This window comes from Manis pentadactyla, chromosome 5 (assembly GCF_030020395.1).
Source record: "Manis pentadactyla isolate mManPen7 chromosome 5, mManPen7.hap1, whole genome shotgun sequence".
NCBI lineage: Eukaryota > Metazoa > Chordata > Mammalia > Pholidota > Manidae > Manis > Manis pentadactyla.
Genome location: NC_080023.1, coordinates 87,906,001 through 87,921,325, shown reverse-complemented (window position 1 = coordinate 87,921,325; position 15,325 = coordinate 87,906,001).

Sequence of the window (15,325 nt, the reverse complement as noted above, 5' to 3'; positions counted from 1 at the left end):
AAATGAAAGAATATTAAGAGAACTGTGTGACCAAGACAAATGGAATAATATTTGCATTATAGGGGTACCAGAAGAAGAGAGAGAAAAAGGGAAAGAAAGTGTCTTTGAAGAAATAATTGCTGAAAACATCCCCAAACTGGGGGAGGAAACAGTCTCTCAGACCATGGTAGTCCACAGATCTTCTAACACAAGGGACCCAAGGAGGACAACACCAAGACACATAATAATTAAAATGGCAAAGATCAAGGACAAGACAGAGTATTAAAGGCAGCTAGAGAGAGGAAAAAGGTCACCTATAAAGGAAAACCCATCAGACTATCATAAGACTTCTCAACAGAAACTTTACAGGCTAGAAGAAAATGGCAGGATATATTTAATGCAATGAAACAGAAGGGCCTTGAACCAAGAATACTGTATCCATCTCATTTACCATTTATATACCCAGACAAGCAAAAGTTGAGGGAATTTGCCTCCCACAAACCACCTTTATAGGATATTTTAAAGGGCCTGCTCTAGATGGAAGCACTCCTAAGGCTAAATAGATGTCACCAGAGAAAATAAAATCACAGCAAAGAAAGCAGACCAACCAAATACTAACTAAAGGAAAAACATAAAAACAACTACTCACAAAAGCAGTTAAAGGAAAAACAAAAGAGCACAAAATAAAACACCCAACATATAAAGAATGGAGGAGGAGTAATAAGAAGGGAGAGAAATAAAGAATCATCAGACTGTGTTTATAATAGCTTAATAAGTGAGTTAAGTTAGACAGTTAAACAGTAAAGAAGCTACCCTTCAACCTTTGGTAACCATGAATCTAAAGCCTGCAATGGCAATAAGTAAAAATCTTTCAGTAATCACCCTAAATGTAAATGGATGGAATGCACCAATCGAAAGACACAGAGTAATAGAATGGATAAAAAAGCAAGGCCCATCTACATGCGCCTTGCAAGAGATGCACCTCAAACCCAAATACATACACAGACTAAAAGTGAAGGGATGGAAAAAGATATTTCATGCAAACAATAGGGAGAAAAAAGCGGGTGTTGCAGTACTAGTATCAGACAAAATAGACTTCAAAATAAAGAAAGTAACAAGAGATAAAGAAGGACATTACATAATGATAAAGGGGTCAGTCCAACAAGAGGATATAACCATTATAAATATATATGCACCCAATACAGGAGCACCAACATTTGTGAAACAAATATTAACAGAATTAAAGGAGGAAATAGAATGCAATGCATTCATTTTAGGAGACTCCAACACATCACTCACTCCAAAGGATACATACACCAGACAGAAAATAAGTAAGGACACAGAGGCAATGAACAACACACTAGAACAGCTGGACCTAATAGACATCTACAGAACTCTATACCCAAAAGCAGCAGGATACACATTCTTCTCAAGTGCACATGGAACATTTTCCAGAATAGACCACATACTAGGCCACAAAAAACGTCTCAGTAAATTCAAAAAGATTGAAATTTTACCAACCAACTTCTCAGACAACAAAGGTATAAAACTAGAAATAAATTGTACAAAGAAAACAAAAAGGCTCACAAACACATTGAGACTTAACAATGTGCTCCTAAATAATCAATGGATCAATGACCAAATTAAAATGAAGATCCAGCAATATATGGAAACAAATGACAACAACAACACAAAGCCCCAACTTCTGTGGGATGCAGTGAAAGCAGTTTTAAGAGGAAAGTATATAGCAATCCAGGCCTATTTAAAGAAGGAAGAACAATCCCAAATGAATAGTCTAATGTCACAATTATCGAACTTGGAAAAAGAAGAACAAATGAGGCCTAAGGTCAGCAGACGGAGGGACATAATAAAGATCAGAGAAGAAATAAATAAAATTCAGAAGAATAAAACAACAGAAAAAATCAATGAAACCAAGAGCTGTTTCTTTGAGAAAATAAACAAAATAGATAAGCCTCTAGCCAGACTTATTAAGAGAAAAAGAGAATCAACACACATCAACAGAATCAGAAACGAGAAAGGAAAAATCATGATGGACCCCATAGAAATACAAAGAATTATTAGAGAATACTATGAAAACCTATATGCTAACAAGCTGGAACACCTAGAAGAAATGGACAACTTCTTAGAAAAATACAACCTTCCAAGACTGACCAAGGAAGAAACACAAAATCTAAACAAACCAATTACCAGCAAAGAAATTGAAGCAGTAATCAAAAAACTACCCAGGAACAAAACCCCCGGGCCAGATGGATTTATCTCAGAATTTTATCAGACATACAGAGAAGACATAATACCCATTCTCCTTAAAGTTTTCTGAAAAATAGAAGAGGAGGGAGTACTTCCAGACTCATTCTATGAAGCCAGCCATCACCCTAATACCAAAACCAGGCAAGGACCCCACAAAAAATTATAGACCAATATCCCTGATGAAGATATATGCAAAAATACTCAACAAAATATTAGCAAAGTGAATTCAAAAATACCTCGAGGATCATACACCATGACCAAGTGGGGTTCATCTCAGGGATGCAAGGGTGGTACAACATTTGAAAATCCATTAACATCACACACCACATCAACAAAAAGGACAAAAACCACATGATCATCTCCATAGATGCTTAAAAAGCATTCAACAAAATTCAACATCCATTCATGATAAAAACTTTAAACAAAATGGGTATAGAGGGCAAGTATCTCAACATAATAAAGGCCATATATGACAAACCCACAGCCAACATCATACTGAACAGCAAGAAGTGAAAGCTTTTACTCTAAGATTGGGTACAAGACAGGGATGCCCACTCTCCCTACTGTTATTCAACATAGTACTGGAGGTCCTAGCCACGGCAATCAGACAAAACAAAGAAATACAAAGCATCCAGATTGGTAAAGGAGAAGTCAAACTGTCACTATTTGCAGAAGACATGATATTGTACATAAAAAAACGCTAAAGACTCCACTCCAAAACTACTAGAACTAATATTGGAATTCAGCAAAGTTGCAGGATACAAAATTAATACACAGAAATCTGTTGCTTTCCTATACAGTAACGATGAACTAGCAGAAAGAGAAATCAGGAAAACAATTCCATTCACAATTGCATCAAAAAGAATAAAATACCTAGGAATAAACCTAACCAAGAAAGTGAAAGACCTATACCCTGAAAACTACAAGACACTCATAAGAGAAATTAAAGAGGACACTAACAAATGGAAACTCATCGCATGCTCTTGGCTAGGAAGAATTGATATTGTCAAAATGGCCATTCTGCCTAAAGCAATTTGCAGATTCAATGCAGTCCCCATCAAAATACCAACAGCATTCTTCAACGAACTGGAACAAATAGTTCTAAAATTCATATGGAACCACCAAAGACCCCGAATAGCCAAAGCAATCCTGAGAAGGAAGAATGAAGTGTGGAGGATCTCGCTCCCCAACTTCAAGCTCTACTACAAAGCCACAGTAATCAAGATAATTTGGTACTGGCACAAGAGCAGACCCACAGACCAGTGGAACAGAATAGAGACTCCAGATATTATCTCAAACATATATGGTCAATTAATATGTGATAAGGAGCCATGGACATACAATGGTGAACTGACAGCCTCTTCAACAGCTGGTGTTGGCAAAACTGGACAGCTACATGTAAGAGAATGAAACTGGATTATTGTCTAACCCCATACACAAAAGTAAATTCAAAATGGGTCAAAGATCTGAATGTAATTCATGAAACCATAAAACTCTTAGGAAAAAACATTGGCAAAAATCTCTTGGACATAAACATGAGTGACTTCTTCATGAACATATCTCCCCAGGCAAGGGAAACAAAAGCAAAAATGAAAAAGTGGGACTGTATCAAGCTGAAAAGCTTCTGTACAGCAAAGGACACCATCAATAGAACAAAAAGGCATCCCACAGTATGGGAGAATATATTTGTAAATGACAGATCCGATAAAGGGTTGACATCCAAAATATATAAAGAGCTCATGCACCTCAACAAACAAAAAGCAAATAATCCAATTTGAACAGACACTTCTCCAAGGAAGAAATTTAGATGGACAACAGACACATGAAAATATGCTCCACATCGCTAGTCATCAAAGAAATGCAAATTAAAACCACAATGAGATATCACCTCACACCAGTAAGGATGTCTACCATCCAAAAGACAAACAACAACAAATGTTGGCGAGGCTGTGGAGAAAGGGGAACCCTCCTACACTGCTGGTGGGAATGTAAGTTAGTTCAACCATTGTGGAAAGCAGTATGGAGGTTCCTCAAAAGCTCAAAATAGAAATACCATTTGACCCAGGAGTCACTTCTAGGAACTTACCTTAAGAATGCAAGAGCCCAGTTTCAAAAAGACATATACACCCCTATGTTTATTGCAGCACTATTTACAATAGCCAATAAATGGAAGCAACCTAAGTGTTCATCAGTAGATGGATGAATGGATAAAGAAGATGTGGTACATATATACAATGGAATATTATTCAGCCAAAAGAAGAAAACAGATCCTACCATTTGCAACAACATGGATGGAACGAGAGGGTATTATGCTCAGTGAAATAAGCCAGGTGGAGAAAGACAAGTACCAAATGATTTCACTCATCTGTGGAGTATAAGAACAAAGAAAAAAACTGAAGGAACCAAACAGCAGCAGACTCACAGAACCCAAGAATGGACTAACAGTTACCAAAGGGAAAGGGAGTGGGGTGGAAGGGTGGGAAGGGCAGGATAAGGGGGGGAAATAAAAAAAGGGGGCATTATGATTAGCATGTATAATGTGGGGGGTGGCACGGGGAGGGCTGTGCAACACAGAGAAGACAAGTAGTGATTCTGCAGCATCTTACTATGCTGATGGACAGTGACTGTAATGGGGTTTGTAGGGGGGGCTTGGTGGTGGGGGGAGTCTAGTAAACATAATGTTTCTCATGTAATTGTAGATTAATGATACCAAAAAAAGAAAATAAGGTGCTTTTATAAATCCTGTAGACAACACACCACCCCAGGCTCTCTTGTCCCCTCCTGGCATGAGCCAAGAGCTCTTTCCTCTCATTTTATTTCTAAATAAAAGTCTGTACCTTGCTCTCCTAAAAAAAGAAAAATAAAAAGAAAGTATTGACACAAGTCTGTGCAAGGTACTGTGAGGGCAAAGCTCTCCTGGAATGAGGAACCTCTGCATGTAGAGGATGCTGTGGTAAAGTGCCTTCACCCCTGTTCTCTACTGCTCTCTGTTAGTGTGGCTCTTCTGCAGTAGCACAGAATGGCTGAGTTTTTGAAGTCAAGCAGATTTGGGTTATAATTCTGGTAAATGTGGTAGATGTGTGACTTTGGAGAAGTTACCTAATCTACCAAAGCATCTTATTTTCTGTCCATAAACTAGAAAGAGAAAATGGACCTGACAGAATTGTTGTAAGGATCTCACAATGAGGTGTGTAAGTACGTAGTACAGTGCCTGCTAGAAATACACATCTTCTTAGCAAAGGTAGGAGTTAGTCTAATCAATCTGTCAGTATAGCTATTCTAATTCATGGTTGACTGATCTGGTTCAGTGAGTCTGGATAGGTTGTTTTCCCAGGCATCCAAGATTTTAGCATCCAAGTGTATCCAAAATACTCTTGCTAAAATAAAGGGAATCTTGGAGTACTTTTTATGACTTGACCAATGATTACAGCTGTTAGCTTTTGGACACCATCTCTAGAAATGCAGTTTTAGCTGCCCTTTAGAGACCCTGCCCCACGTTCTCTGATGTGTCTCTTTGGCATTTGGAGAGAGGAAATCATTCAGGAATACAGGCTTTGCTTCACTAATGGAGCAGTTTCTCCTCAGCCTTCTCTGCTAGTCACCTTTTGCCTGTGGCTCTAGGGAAGCAAGCAGCACTGGCTCTATTTGCAGTTATGAAAACTAATCCCTGAACAAGTATGTTTCATAACATTAAAAAATAGAGCTGTTGATCAGGGATTTTTAGGCATATCTATTGGTTCATACTTTCACTAAGTGTCTGAGTCTGAACAGAAAAAGTTGATTTTCAGGAGCATGTAAATAAATTTTAAAAAATCAGTGCTTATTTGAACCCCAAACCTGGCCTCATCACAGCCAAAGATGGATCTTCAAAATCGACACATGTGAAGTGTTTACCTTCCATTCTTCTCAGGCAGCAGGACCCTCTAAGGAGGGAGGTCAGAGCTCAGAATTCAACTCCAGATAACAAGGGAGGAATAGGACTGCAGGAGAAAAGACATGAATTCATAAAGAGTAACAGCCAGAGAAGGCCCTTACTAAGTGAGTCGGTAAGGGCATTTCTTAGAAGGCCTTAAGAATATGGAGGAAAAGGAGCAGTTAATCTGAAATACAAAATTGAAAGGCATGGCAGATGCATGATTCTAGTCCTCCAGATAAGATTCCTTCTGAAATTCAAAAGCATCTAAAAGAAGCAGAACAATTGGCTGCTGGGCTCAATATGTAAACATAGTGCTGGTTGACACAGTGAAGATGTTTATTAGAAAAGCTGATGCAATGTCAGGGTGGAAGATCAATGTTTAACCTGATTTCATTGCAATCTATTGGTCTGCCTTGGAATACAGAACGGGAAATTAGCCAACCAGAAAAAGGAACATGTCAGGGGCTTTTTCCAAATCATAGACACTGATACTTGTTCTAATAAAAGAGCCAAGAATTACCTGCATTTCAGTTAATGTATGCTTCTTACATTGTATAGTCACATAATTTTATCAATTTGAAGACTACACTAAAATTTGTATTTCTTTTGATATCCAGGTAAAATAAAAGAATTTTAGAGATTCACTGTGTTCAGTCCTCTGATTTTAGAGCTTAAACCCTAAGTAGCAGAGTTGTTGGTGCATGACTTTCCTGAGGGTATGCAGAAGTGTGTACCTCCTGCCAGAGGTACAATCAGTGCCACCCCTCAGGGCAGCTGTCCACAGAGGTGACCAACTTAAAAACAAGGAGTCAGCCAATTAATGCCCTGGCTCCCATTTTCAGGTGAAGAAAGAGGGGCACAAGCCCATCAAGCCTGCGCTTGATGTCTGAGGTATTCTCCCTCTAAGGATACTTTTATAATTCTTTGAGGTAAAGTATCTTGCAAGCATTATTTAACTAATCCTCATCATACTGTAAAAATAAAGATCATTCTCCATGGTATAGAAATAAAAATTTATCATTGATTGCTGGGCTCAGAGATGAGATAAAACAGCTTTTAGATGCCCCCATATAGTCCCTCTAGCTTCCCTTTTAATTTGGTGATTTGGGAAGCATCTAATGCCGTCATTGTGATCTTTTTCTACAGTAATTATTCAAAGTGATATTTCAGTCTGTATTTAAGAAATTCTCCCTGGAAAAAGAAACTAAGAAAGGATTTTTTCTTCACTGCATTTCAGGAAGAGAAGTACTCAGAAAAAAATGCTGCATGTTTCCTGGGTGTGGGGAAGCCTGTTTGTGGCCCTGGGGAGCGAGGGTGAAGGGTGAGTGATGAATGGGGCGCTGCACAGCAGCAAAGGCGTGGCCTTGTGAAGGCTCTGCAGTGGTGCTGGGCCTGTGGAGCTCAGTCCTGCCTGAGGTACAATCAGTGCCACACCTCAGCGCAGCTGTCCACAGAGGGGACCAACTTCAAAACAAGGAGTCAGCCAATTAATTACATTTTCAGCAATAACCCTAACAATGGGCTGTGGGGGCAGTCCAATCCCGTGATGCTTTCAGGCTGCCACCTGTACATCTGTCTTCCCCATCCACCTGGCACTTGTCGCAGCAGAATTGGTTTAGGCAAGTGGCTCAGTCAGGTAGCAGACAGTAACTGTCTGTCCTTTGTGAGGCTGTCCTCATCACATCTTACTCCTTTTACAGGAATCAACTTACAGTGCAAATTGGGGATTCAGCAATAGCTCTGGCCCTTAGGATAAATAAACAGACCATTCATTCAGTCTTGGGGTTATTCATTTACTAACACTTATTGAGAGACTTCTGTATGCCAGACACACACCAGAGAAGTAAGTATATGAGGAGGACCGAATACATCTATTTATGGTAGAAATTAATGTACATTAATATAGCAACACTGGTGATTATCTGTGTATTTTGGGGCCAATCTACTGGACAGTTTTCTCTTAGACAAAACCATTTTTATGTGGAAAATTAATATTGCTGAGTTCTATTTTCTCCCCAATTGCTTTTGCTACTCCTTCTTCTTTGAATTCTTCAAATTAGTGTTGAATGTGTTTATTTAAAAAAGTCAAACAGAAAGGCAGCACAGAAAACTTATGTAATACCTAAGAGCAGTGAGGGCTGTTACTTTGTGCTGTTGACTAACATCTGACCTATTATTCCTTTAACCAAAGATGGTGAGTTGCTGGTTTGACAAGCATACCTTGATTTCAACTAGATTTCATCAGATTGCAGAGGGCTGTCACTGGGTTCTGCTCCTCAGGATCTTTTGGGGTCTTTTGCCCGTTCATGCTCAGAGGGGAGCATTTAGAGTTTCAGATGAAAACAGCTGAAAAGCACTGAACACTAACTACTCCGAGACCTCTTCTTCTATTTCTTACTCCCTTCATATCATTTTGCTTCTTTTTCTATTGCTCTATTTTTATCTTTTTCCCCCATTGCTATCCTGATGTAGTCTTCTCATCTCTAATTCATATCCATAAATACAAAGCACAAGTAAGTATTTTAAGTGAATGGTGCTTAAAGTTTGTTGTTCTTAATTTTAAAAAGCAGTTGAGATAAATGGTCTGTATTTGTCTCTTGCCCTAGCCTTTTTCTACAAAGAGCAATAAGGAGAACCAGGCGGAGAAGAATGGGAATGTTCGTCAAGTCTACCTGACTCCATGTGTTCGTTTTGCTTCAAATACATTTTATGATGAGTTGGCGTTTTAAAATAAATATCCTCTTACTCTGATGAGAGGAGGAGAACACACTGAAATGTGATTTGAAGCTAACTGTAGATTTGGATGGAGAATGAGTTTCGATGATATAGTAACTTTTTTATTCTTCAAATATTCTTTTCCTAGAAGAAAGAAAATAAAAATAGCCTTTCCTTGCTTCTTTGCTTCCTTCTCTTTCTCCCTCTTCATCCTTTTTCCCCTTCCTTACTTCCTTTTTCTCTTTTCTCTTACATCTTCCAGTGCTGAGTATGTGTCCAGACTGAGCGAGGTCCTGGTGTAAAGTGATGAGCATAACCTATGCCTTCAAAGACCTTATCATGTTGATGGGAAGATCAACAAGGCAAATGCAATTTAAATTCCTAGTTTAAGTGCCCTCAACTAGGATTTCATGAAAGCTCTTTCATAAGAGCAATGCCTAACCTAGACTTGGCAGTGTCCTCTAAATAGAAGTCTGAAGATTGATTAAGCATTAGTTGCGTAAATAGAGATGTGAATTATTGTGATGCATTGGGAACATCCGGAATGAGGCCACAGAGCAATGAGAGAACACAGGACTTTCCAAATGACTTTTCCTGTCAACTTTGCCTCAGCCTAACTATGGAAAATCTTATGAGTTATAGGGGTGTATGTGTGTGTGGGTAGGTGTGTTTTTCTGTCTGGTAGACTATGACGAGACTGATACTTGTCTGGAGAACATAGGATTGTCTGAGAATTTTACTTAGACATGACATTTCTGGAAAGGAGAAAGAAACATTTAGTATATGGATAACATAATAAAAGCTACTGTTTATTGGAAACTTTAAGATGTGATGATCACAGTGCTAAATGATTTATTCTAATTTTAACTTAATTTAGAAAGGCATGATTATTATTATTATTATTTGATTTATATTGGGAGAAGATAAGGCTTTGAAGGCTCAAGCAACCAGTTATTGAATGAACTCAGTAGCCCTGATATAAGGTCATGATAATTCAGACCAAACGGAAGAGAATGGACCACAGGAGTAGGTATTAGAGCTGCCATGAGAGGAGAGCACGCAACACCCAGCTGGGAATGTAGAAAGGCAAATGGATATATGGGCCTGGAGCTCAGTGAGAGGTCCATGTCAGAAGCATGAATTTGACAGTTTAAAAGTCACACTTCCATGCAGCAGTGAGTAACCACTCCTCCAAAAAATGTTAGCTATGATTATTCATTTGTACATTAAGCAAACACTTAATTGCTGCTATGTTATTGGCACTAGAATATTTTCTCTGAGAAATACAATGTTCATTACAAATAGGTCTACTCTTAGGAGCTTAGGGTTCAGTAGGAGAGATGTACTTAATAAGCCAAAATATACAAGACACAGGCACACTATTGAATTTTGGGGTGGGAGTGATTTCTAGCTGTGAAATAATTTATAGAGGGGGAAGCAAATGAGTTTTGGGCCTGCCTAAATGCTAGTATTAGGGGAAGAACATTTTTAGCAGAAGGACCAATGTAATAATAACTTCTAACTTCCAACTTTATATCCTAAGAAATAATAACCTAGTGGTTCAGTTTAGCTTGTCTTGTGGTTATATGAAGATAATCCATGAGAAATATGCTTGAGAGTGAGGTCATGGAGGATATCGATACTTTAAATGGTAGGCAGAGCCACACTGAGAGGTTTGGAGGAAAAAGAAGGAATGACAATAGTAGAGAAGTGCTTATTTAGAAATATTTGGACTATATTTTAAGTGAGTTAGTGTAAAAGGAGACTTCAGTAAGGAAATCCTCATAATAACTTAAAAAGAAATAATAAGGGCCTGACCTGGAATATAGCCAATGAGACTGGAGAGAAGAGGGCATTGAGGGAAATATTAAAAATGTAGATTCAGAAGGTCTAAAAATGTGTCTGGACTGAAAATGGGGTACATGGAGCAATGGGAACAAAACAGTCATCAAGAGCCCCAAAGTTTCAATCTAAGAAAAATAGTCACAGCATTGGCAGAAATAGTGATGATTGGATTCATGTAGAAAAATGCTAAGTTCTGTTTGGTTTATTGGGTTTGAGGTGTAAGTGGATAACCAAGTTGTAGAATTTATTTAACAGATAATTGGAAATATGGGGCAAAAACTTAAGAAGTCAAACATGAAGATATTAACCTAAGTATCAACTATATAAACTGAAGTAATTAGATTTCTGGAATGTCAAGAAAGGAAGTATAAAGAGAAGATAAATAAATTTAAGGACAGAGATGAAGAATAATAATCTTGAGGGGTTAAGAAGGGGTCAAGAAGACAGAAAAGAAATTGGGAAGTAGAAGGAAAGCATTCAAGAGGTAGCACCAGGTGATGAAGGAAGGATAGGGGCACCTTCTAAGGAAATCACGCAGGGAGCTGCTCTGGGAGAGGGGAGTTCACCATTTTGGTATTTGTAGGATACATTAAATTTGATTTGATAATGGAATGACCAGAGATAGGTGCCGAACATCATCAGAAAGAGACTGGCATTGTAGAGGCAGACATGTGAGGCTTGTTTGCAGAAGGATCAGATAATGGTGGGGAAACAGGGTGATAATGAAGGGAGTTAAACTAATTATAGCAGAACATTGAGGCCTGAGCTTACAGACAAAAGGAGGATATGAGTGAATCTTTCTGTGATTGTTTCAGGGATAAATAGGTTTAAAATATAACAGCCTATCTATTGGAGTTCACCAGGCTTATAAGGAACCCATAACAGATATTTAATCTTAAAGACATTTCTGGATCTGTGGATGGTGCTCTGGATCAATAACTATTTAATAAGTATATCTGTTTGCCTCCACTTTTTTTTCCCAATGAATGTTTTCACTCAAGCTTTATTTTCTGGAAAAGTTTTTCTGAGGTCAGCATTCGAGTGCATTGATAGTTCTTCACAATTTTCTATTTTTATTTAATTCACCCCAAACTAGGGTCATTTCCCTGCAGATGAACCAGCCTTGGTTTTTTGAAGCCTGCAGTTATTGAAAATTCAGCTTTCATTTAGTGATGAGGGTACAGAACCTGCACCAATTCCACTGGACAGGTATGGGAAAGACAAGGAATCTACCATATGACAGTGTGAAGTGAAATGGCCACAGAAACAGGAATTTACCTACCCACTCTGGGGACACTTTTCCTCAGTTAATATGAACCACTGGGAATTTTATGGCTTAGAAAAAAACCTGTTCTTTGCTCCCAAGGGATCTTTGAAGGGATCTAAAACCACCTATAAGAATACATAATATTCTATCATACTATATAAGAAGGCTCTGGTTTCATTATACAAATATTTAACAAGATATCTTATAAAAGATACTGGACTGTCTCAAGAAGAGAAAAGCAGAGAGTAGTACCCCTAGACTAGAGGGATATTATTGTCTACTGCTTTGTTAGAACTATGTAAGATGTCAAGCACAGTTGTACCTTCTTCCTGGTTAGGTATGTTCCTTTGGAGCTGTATCAATTGATTTCTGCCCTGTCCCTTTCTACCCCTAACATAAATCTCTTTCCCAAACCCAAAGCTTACCTTGGGACGTGGCATCTGCAGGTCTTAGTCTAAAGCTCCATCTAAATGTCCAACATTCCTGTGAAGGATGGCATGATATTGTGGATGTCTTTATGCATGTATAACTTCTCTGTTTTCTTCAGTCTCCTGCTTCTTTCTTAAGTGACACACATTCCTAAATTTCAACTCTGATCCTCCTGTTGGTTCAGACTCTCCCATTCCCCACATGCAGAGGAAAATTTAAGGTAGGACACATAAAATAGTGAAAAGAGTCAGGAGTGATACATCAGACTGGGATACTTGATTTAGTTTTTTTACTTTGGACAAATTTCAGTCTTCTGAGTCTTAGTTTTTCCCATCTATAAGATAAAAAGGTTGAGTTAGATAATCTCTAAGGACCAAGGCCAGACCGAGACTTGGTGTCACTCATTGCCAAATCATTTGGCAGTGTTTCAGACTGATAATCTTCAAACAATTGTTCAACGTGTATTTAGTAGAGCCAGGGTCAATAAGGTCCATGGCTGCAAAGATCTGTTTTCCCTGCCTGTGGTCCCGGTTTACACTGGAAGCAATGAGATCAATTTACATTTTCCCAGTTTTACAAAGACTCTTGCTCTTGTGAACAGGCCTTTTGCTTCTGTTTTTCATGAACCCTCCCTTTCTCAGCAACCTTACATAGATCTATGCTTAAAAGAGCCCCTTAATATAGCTCTGATGTGGTCCCTTGGTTCTCTGTCATCTACATGAGCCTAATTTAACCAGTGGTGCCCTGTCTTGCCCATATTCTCCTGCCTAAAATACCCTCACTGTTCTCTTCCCTCTTTATCTCAATGTTCCAATGTTTTTTTCACCTATGGACAACTTTCCTCCAACCTCTCAAGACAGAATGAGGTATTCTCAATACTGCTTCCATTTGCTTCTTCAAACTTCTTTGTAAAATTTATATTATGATGTATGTTATTTGTTTGTTCATCTACCTTTATTAAGAAACTATGAGCCTACAGAGGTTAAAAACACTGTATTTGGTTTTGGTGGCCCATAAAACCTGTATTATTCTAGTTTAAAGCCTATATTAGTCAGCTAGTGAGAAAATGATGCTGTGCCTTGTAATAAACCACCTCCAAACTCAGTGGTTTTAATAACAAGTGTTTTCTTTTCATTTGCACATCTGTGGCTCAGCTGGAAAGTGCTGCTTCAGTCTACAGGCTGTGGGTTGGCTTGGGCAGCTCTGGACATTATACCAATCTCTGAATCCCATTGGTTGGAGGGAAAGTGGTTGTTCTTTTTATGCCAATGGCAGGAGAATAGGCACAATTCAAGGCCCTACTTAAGTCATGAGCACTACATCCCATTGTCCCAAGTAAGACAATGGCCAAGTTTAAGGTCAAGGGGCAAAAAATACACTCCCCTCACCCTGAGACCATGAAAAAGATGAGGATGCATAATATACTACAGTCATATAAAAACTTAAGACCAGAATTCAATCAACCATATAGTATTTGACAATATGTTTGTTGTTGAATGTCATTGAATAAATGCATATGCATAATACATTTCAAAATTACAAAAAGGATATAGTTCAATAAGTGGGGAAAGATCAGGGAAAACTGCTCATCTGAGCTGCAAGTTGTACTTTTTGAGGCTCTTCACTGATTAATAAAAGAGAAGTCAAATGACGTGGCCTAGCCATGCCCAGTGGCACCACAAGGCCCTAGAAAACTGCAGTGTCTGTGATGATTCATACCTTAGTCTAGACCTAAGCTCAGACATAAAAGTAGCCTTTTTCAATTCTGAGAACAACTGTCTATGAGGGATGAAAAGAAAGGAGAGGAAACCCCCATATTCTGTGTCAGCCTCTGATGCTAAGTATGGAAGCGATTCCTCTCTATTGTCGCTGTGCTCTGTAGTTTCCCAAGAGCCTTCCCGGCCAAACACACGTTTCCACGGGGGTTCATTAACAAGAAATGATTCTTCCTTTTCTATTAAAGAAAACCTGATGTCTATCTTAAAATGCACAATTCTTTTTATTCTAAAGTGGGAGGGAAGATAGCAGGTCAGTAGGTAAACTGTGAGTTTGGATGGTGGGATAATCTCAGATATAGGACAGCCTATTCATGAGGAAAAATGGCCAAATTAGGGCCTTAATATTTTACATTTATAGAAAGAACATGGGAACCTCCCCAGCAAGGAGTCACGTCACAGATACACGAGGGTCACAGTAAAGTGCTTGTGAGCTTTCCAGGGAGTCAGGGTTCAAGAGAAAGAGCGAGCAGGACCGTAGAGATCTGAGGGAGGCCAGGAAGGCAGCGGCCAGGGGAATCTGGATCAAAGGCAGAAGAGGGGCGCTAAGAAGGAACGCAGAGCTTCCCGAAGTGCTCGCAGGCATCCTGCCAAGTCGGTGTGAGGAGGCAGGTGACAGAGCAGCAGCTGCTTCAGCCGGAAGCCAAGGAGGGCCGCTTATGAAGGAGCAGTTTTTTTCCAGAGAGTAAACGGAGGTGGGAGGCCTTGAACCTGGACAGTGCAGAAAGGCTGGGTGAGAGACTCCGCAGCACCCAGGGCTCCCAGTGCCTGTGCTTTAGAGGGAGGAGAGGACCCGGCAGGTGAGGACGTGCCGCTTTGCAGCCTGTGCTGCTCTGAGCAGTTGGGAGACACACTGGTGATTTTTCCTTCCCTGTGTGTAATCTGCATGTCAACATGTACTGATGTTCTCAAAAGTCATGAACCAAGTGGTTCAAAGTCATAAAAGCCAGAAAAGAAAGAAATGAGGAATGTAATAGACCCCCTTTCTTTCTACCTTCCTTCTTCTTTTCTTATTTGGCCATTATAAAAAAATAAAATAACCATAGTACTTCTTCCTTTCCCTCAGGATTTTTTTGAAAAGTGATTTATAAATTATTTCAAAGCACTTGGAAAGGGTAAATTGCTTAATAA